This window comes from Leuciscus leuciscus, assembly GCF_965113295.1.
Source record: "Leuciscus leuciscus genome assembly, chromosome: 12".
NCBI classification, from domain to species: Eukaryota; Metazoa; Chordata; class Actinopteri; order Cypriniformes; family Leuciscidae; genus Leuciscus; species Leuciscus leuciscus.
This window is the reverse complement of record NC_138736.1, coordinates 4,279,022-4,286,601: the sequence shown is the minus strand read 5'-3', so window position 1 is coordinate 4,286,601 and position 7,580 is coordinate 4,279,022. Positions and strand designations below refer to the sequence as shown.

Sequence of the window (7,580 nt, the reverse complement as noted above, 5' to 3'; positions counted from 1 at the left end):
AGTATAGTATTCTAATAAAAAGCTTTTATATATATTTTTTCTGTAATGCCCGAAACATTCTTTATATATATATATATATATATATTACCATAAATTTAGCAGGACATGTTTACAGTGCACATGACAGTCTGAATTTCAAGTTTTCATCTTCTCACATTAGGCTTCTTCTCTCATTCACCTGTGTTGGATTTACAGACACACATTTTACACACTTACCATACACACACACACACACACACATTAAATCCACACACACTCGCATATTCTTGAAGTGGTTTCCTTACAGTGACTCGGGCTGCAGGATTGCCAAATGAATAAAGAAACGTTATCAGCATGATGATATTTTACATTTCTCATCTATTACCAGCCTTTGCTACTTATACCAACATTGGAAATAAGTGCCGTTAAATAGCAATATATGGGGGAGAGCATATGTGACTATTTCATTGCAATTAATATTGCATCAAGACAGGGTTATTATCAATGACTTCTGTAACAAAGGAAGACGCCGACTTTTTGGGACTTATTCACCGTATCCCCAAAGTTAGGTAATTCCATTCATACATACCCTTCTCATCTCCGTGCGTGCTGTAACTCTGTCTGACGCAGGGTTAGAGGATGGCTGTGTCTCATGTGACCTTGTTATTTGTACACGATGTGACTATACAAATCACAACATGTAAATAGGAAAATGTTGGCGTTATTTTGTCACTTATTGGGAGCAGTATGCTAGCTGGAGCCGTTTACCTCCAGTCTTTGTGCTAAGCTAGGCTAGCGGTGGGTGCGTCAGACAGAGTTACGGCACGCACGGAGATGAGAAGGGTATGTGTGGACTTATCTAACTCTGGGGGATACGGTGAATAAGCTAAAGTCCCAAAAGTCGGTGTGTTCCTTTAAGCTGAAATTAAATAAAATACAAATATTAGTTGAAAAACTTGCCTATGATGCCTATAAATAAACTAAAATAAGTTTAAGTTGAAGCTCTAAAATTATTAACTGGAAATAAAACTAACTAATACTGAAACTGAAAAAAAAAAATCTAAATAGCAGTATAAAAAATAAAATAAATGGAATGACAAAAGCACACAAAGGAATTACCAAAATTAAAAATAAAATTAACATAATAACAGTTACAGTTAATAGATGTAGGCTAATACACATTCATTGTGGAATGTTACCCGAGAGATAAAGAAGGAGAGAAATAGAAAGAAAGTGTTGAAAAATGCCATTGAGGTCTTGAGTCTGATATGGATATGAACGCATGTTGTCCAGGAAGACTAAGCTCATGTAGAAAGGAAGATAATCTTAAAGCAGAGCCAGAAGAAGAAATGTCACAGTTACAATCTTCTTTTATCCTTTCCTTGACCATGTGACTAAAACAACAAATATATGAGACATTCAAACTTCCCCCACCACACTAAAGGTAGCCTACAGCATGCAGCAAAACCCCCGATGTCTTGCTCTAGATCACTATCAGTGGCTGTATGAATGCTCACATGTTCACATATAAGAGATATATCTTACTGGTGTTTTTGTTAGATATTGGACGCAGGGTACTAGGTGTACTTTTCCAGAAGCAGTGCTTGTAAGACGGCTTGTTGAGAGTGCTCTCTTTGATGTCTTTGTTCTGAAGGTGTCAAAACCACAAAACTGTCTGTCTACATTTTTTCTCTATCTAGAGCTGAAGCATTTGACCGGTCACACTGACCTAGCCATATGACATTATGGATAAGTCTAGATTTGACCTTTTCTTATCTGGCATAAACACAGGTTTGTGAAGTTTTCCTGTATTCACTTCTGCTGTCTATCTTCTTGCTCTCTGCTAAAGGAGATTATTACACTCAGATCTCCCAGACTCAAAGTCTGATTTTTTTTTTTTTTACTCATTTCATTTCAACATCGTAGCCTACTCAATTATTAAAGTTTGATTATTATTTACTTACTCAAAGTTCATTTGTTATTAATGTATTCCTTATAAAGAGAACTATTTTTCATCCTCAGTTTTTCATCAGCATGTCTTCTCTTTCAGCTGTGCAGATGTCTCTTGTTCTTGCTCACTGGGTGGAGGTGTAAGACTCGTCTAGACGGATGCAGACGGCTGCTAATAATCGGCAAACACATTCTCTCTGACAGCTGACCTCTGCAATGATTCAACATCAAAAGTACTCTATTAATCATGCCAAAATCCAACAAGGTTTAAAATAAATGGCATAAAGCTGTATCAGTCTTACAAGAAAACTCAAATAAATTCAGTATATGATAAATAATATTACATTTAAATTATGGCACTGATGCAGTGTAATCCAGGCAAACGATTTATAAGAATTACAAGTTGCTTTGAAGAGAAGTGTGCTGAATGCATGAAGGTAATTAAAGTACAGGGGTTATACGTGTGATAAGTATGATAATATAAAAACAAATTAGCATAAAAGTTGTAAAAGCAAAATGAAAATTAAATTAAGTATTTAGTTCAACTAATGGCTGGACAGACGAGGATGTATAAGTATGGATAAAGACGGCGCTCTGAAGGAGAAATATCTGCTAAAATGCATGAAAACATTTATAGGCCATGCATGCATGTGATAGGAAGGACCAAGACATTATCCACTAAACTTTCTTAAACGTCTCTTTGTTCATCATCAGTCACACAGACTAAGTGATTGTGGTTTTAACACCACTTGCAACAAAATGTCTGCAACAAGAACAGCAGTGAGCATCAACCTCCCCTCGAGAGATTGCAAAACATACAAGCTTTCACAAGTTCACACTTACAGATAATCAGAGAAAATGAGCTCAGAGATCGAAATTAGGCTGGGATTGAAACCATGCCGATAGTAGGGATGCAGAAAACTGTTGAGGAACTTAGGTGAGTCGACTATGTGTGTGTATTAATACATATATTAGGCCTCCTCTAGTGCTGATATGATAGATCATTTGAACGTGTTCCTTCCGAACTTTGTTGAAGAGATAGTTCACCCAAAAATGTTAATTCTGTAATTTTACTTCCAAACCTGTGAATTTCTTTCTTCTGCTGAACACAAAAGCAGAAATATTTTTTTCTCTCCAATCTCTATACTATTAAAGTCAATGGGGTTCATCAACTGTTTGGTTATACCGACATTCTTCAAAATATCTTCTTTTGTGTTCAGCAGAAGAAAGAAATTCATACAGGTTTGAATTTGGCTTGAGGGTGAGTAAATTATTACATTATTAAAAAATTATAATCATGAAAGATATAAGGAACACAGTGAATAAAGGATACACAGTGAATATAATGAGAAAGTTTACAAAAGTGAGGAGTTACTCTGTTCATGCTCTCCCTCAGATAACATTCAAGGACACTGTGTCTGTTCTTAAAGAAACAAGAGAAAGAGAGGATATATTTGTAACATATTAAACTATGTATGCTCTTCTGAGTTAGTAAAGATCGTTCCCTGCGTGTTCTAAAGCCACATGTGACAATGTGACTTAAGTTTAAAGGTGTTAAGTGTAATTTAGAGGACATATAATCTCCTAGATGCACCTTGAAGTTTCAAAATGTTTACACAAATTAACAACAAACCACTTGAATGTTATTAAGCACCCTCCAAAGGACACCGTGCATAGCTTGGGTTTTGTCATCTATCTGATGTGCAATGCTGTTATATAGATACCTCAGATTTTATATAGTGAAATACATTGCTCCAAAACTTGCTGGGTTTACTTCCTTTTTTACTACTCTGCATGCTACAGCTCAAAGTGTAACAACCATTTATAAATGGTAAATTCATATTCATAATAAAAATAATCGAAGCAAAATCTCCAGAAATATTGATTTAACCCTCACAAATGCACGTGTGCATTTTAAACAATGCATACAGTAAAAGTCAACATAAAAGTCCAACAGAAGACAACCGTAAGAAGGCCACAAGAATATGAAACTCAAACAGAAAAGTTTAAAGTATTTGTATAAGAAATAAAATATTCCATACATTTTTATTTTTTTTTCATTTTACAATTTAAACACACTTTCAGCTTCTCTAACTTAACTTACAGACACAAAGCACAAAACCATGGTCATTCTTCTGGTGGCACTCGACATGATACCACCTCTGGCATAGTTTACAATGAATCTAGGAAGAAAATAGGGCATGCTGTTAGATTTATTCAGAAACTGTTGGAATTATTACAAATATTTGTGAAAAACCTTGTTTACACTTTAAACAAATAGTCAACAGGTAAGAGGGTGTTATATGCTGGGTGTTATATTGAGGCTCTCAGGAATTTTCGGAAAGTGTTCCACCACCTGCTTGGCTATCTAGAAGGAGAGCGGTGAACATTAATAGTCTCATATGGGAAAAGGTGGGAACAATGTTTATGTAAACCACTTTCCCCCCTTCTATTTACCAGCATCACAAAGACACCACAGCTGAAATCATCCTTCTGAAATGAATGGTGGATTGTGCCAGGCTTCCATGTGGTGTCTCTTCCATACTGGTTTCTACTCATCTTGAAATATTCCCTGTTGAAGGAAAAATTCAGTGAGTGGGGTTGTGATGGTCTTCAGCAACATCATCATTAGCAACTATGCTAATATACCAATATTAGTGTTCTAGAGCCTAATGCCCGGTTCAGATTACACAATTTTGGCACGATCCGTTTGATGTAGGGTGTCGTGGGGATTCGTAAACGACAACGGGCGTCGGGACGCAAGATTCGATCGTTTCATCTCGTATAGTGTGTCATAGTGGGCGTATAGTTCATCTCGTATAGTGTGTCAAATATATTATTTATATACGTTGTACAAAAAAGGACAAAAATAAATTTAGGCTGAATAAGCTGATCTATACCATGTTAAATTGTGGTAGCCTAGTCTATGAACGGTACACCCCCCTAAGCTCACAGAAATGGTTAGACCCAAGTCTTCAGCAGCCAATGACACTGACCTGTTCAAACTGATTTTTAACGTGTATTTAACGCGTATTTAACACATGAAATACGCGTTAAATACATGTACAATACGCGTGAAATACACGTTAAAAATCAGTTTGAACGGGTAAGTGTCATTGGCTGCTGAAGACTTGCGACTTTAACGTCTTTAACGCGCTGATTTGTCACGCGCAAACAACACGTATTTAACACATATTTCACACGTTAAATACGCGTTAAATATGTGTTAAAATTCACATGTTTTTGGCTCTCTTGGCTTTCCATATGTAGCCTATGTGTGCGAGTGAATGAGTGTGTTTGAGACGGCACGCGATGACTGGTCGTAAAGGTTGTGTAATCTGACATGTTTCTTGTCCACGACATGACAGGATTTTAGGAGTCAAAATCGTGTAATCTGAACCAGGCATAAAAGGTTACAGTTTTTTTAAAACAAGCTAACATACCCACATTTTTGGCACGCTTGTGTGGCTTCTTCCATCTCATTAGTGCCACACTGAGGGTCAAGCACGAAAATGGTGTTCGTTATAGCATGTACATACTAAACCGAAAAAACCCCCAAGATTAATTAGTAATTAAATTAAATGTCTGAACAGATAAAACATCTATTTATGGATGTATCCATGTTTATCTGTAATGGCTCATACTACACAATATTATTATTTGCAATCTTTTTACTTACCACAAACCTGCAGTGCATGTATTTGATATTTACAACAGAGATGACACCATCATATTGCTCAAAGTTGACCTGTATATCAGAAATTTACATTTTCATATCCATGTACTGTAAAATACATATACAATTGCAGAATCATATGTAGTTGCACTCACTTTTCTCAATCTTTGCCGTGCCATCTGCTCCCTTGTGCCATTTAAAATGACATATGTAGTGTAATGGCTCAGCTGGTAGAGATTTGCACCCTTCACATTAAGTACAGCTCTTTAATAGCACTCAATCGTCTGGAAGAAAAAGTGATAAGGCATTGCAATTATTCCATTTATTTCAATTAGTACATACAGGTGAAACTCGAAAAATTAGAATATCGTGCAAAGGTTATAATTTGGATGATTATGGCTTACAGCTTATGAAAACCCCAAATTCAAAATCTCAGAAAATGTGATTATTACATGAAATAAAAAAAAATAAAAAAAGGATTTTAAATATAGAAATGTCAGCCCTCTGAAAAGTATAATCATGCATAATTATGTATATAGTTATATATACTAAAAATATTAGTTTCACCTTTGAATTACTGAAATACACAAACTTTTGCACGATATTCTAATTTCTAGTTTCACCTGTACATTGAGAAAAACATTTAGAAAATATTTAGTTGTACTATTTTGTATTTACTGTATCTTTTTGTTATGCCATGCGTACCTCTCCAAATAACCAGCCGTGCGGCTTCAGTGTCAGGAACTCCTTGTGGTGTAACAGGAACTCCAGATTTTGATTGTCACACTTAACAATGGCTACAACCACCAGCTCAATGGGCGGTTTTGTCCATAGCATGTCAATCTGTGAATGACATGAACTTCATACAGTAAATAATATCCTACCTGAATATATGCAATATAGTTGTATTTGTTGTACTAACTTAATTACCTCTTCCTCTACAAGGAGAGCCTCTGCATGACAGTGAAATGGGTCAGGACTTGGAACTTTTCTGGATCTTTGACACATCCTTGTGGATCCGGTTTTTCTTCTTCTTTTGGGGAACGGGCACGTTTTGTGGAACAGAAAATAATTTGGATTTGGTGGCTGGGAAACGTTCTTCATTCCTCTTCATCCAGGTTTCTCGAGACTGATCAAGGTTCCCAGGTGGCAGAGGTTTTGAAACATATATGTTTCATATATATGTTGAAATATAACCCCGAGACTCACAACGGAAAATAAAGGAAAACTTAGAAAAGAAAAGACAACTTAGACGAGAGTAGTAAGATGGCTTGAATAAAGCTGTTGAACCTGTTCTTCTGATCTTAATTTGGGTTCTGTGTCTCTGCGTTTACATGGTTACTTGTCTGGTTTAGATCTTCATCTCCCGCTGCATTTTTGGTTCTGCACCACACTTCTTGAGAGTGATAGCAGAGAGAGAGCACAGAGATCGAGAGAGCACAGAGATCGGACCAATTAGACACTGGCTTTGTTTGTCTCATCGTAAATCATGCATTATCTGGGACCTCCTTACTCTAAGCTCTAATAGAGAGTACAGAGGCCACAGTTTAGACATCATTACTATTATAAGAATACGAAACATTTATTTAATTCCAGCCATCTTGCTAGTGGTGTTCGTAAGATAGCATTGATATGAAACAGTACACTTCATTCACACACCTATAATAGTTATAACAATTACATGAATTATATGGGATCAAGGCATATTAAATGGACACATATATCGTAGAAACACATAGAATGATGTATGATGTTGAAGTCCATTGAAAATTGTTATTTAATGAGTTTTATGTATACTGTAGGAAGAATCTCAGTTTTCTGGTTTAGAGAGAAAAGAACTCTGTTTGTTCGTTCAGAGGTCCCAACGGGGGAGGGGTCAGGAATGTTGTGGGGGTTCAGCAACATCTGCTGGTATCGATCCGTCTTGCAAACTATCAAAGTTGACCAATAAAAGTCGTTGGTCCGCAGCCTTTCC

At 36.2% G+C, this 7,580-nt stretch overlaps 1 protein-coding gene and 1 long non-coding RNA gene across 2 annotated transcripts in view; one reads left to right on the top strand and one right to left on the bottom strand.

Annotated features, from left to right (window-relative positions):
- Positions 1–7,580, bottom strand: part of LOC309511010 — a 295,833-nt gene that overhangs the window by 215,202 nt on the left and 73,051 nt on the right. The window lies entirely within an intron of this gene.
- LOC309510887 (uncharacterized protein) overlaps positions 2,846–7,580 on the top strand; it is a 32,124-nt gene continuing 27,389 nt past the window's right edge. The window contains exon 1 of the mRNA XM_082185863.1: positions 2,846–2,866. The gene's annotated coding sequence lies outside the window, so the exon portion shown is untranslated. The remainder of the gene's footprint in view (positions 2,867–7,580) is intronic.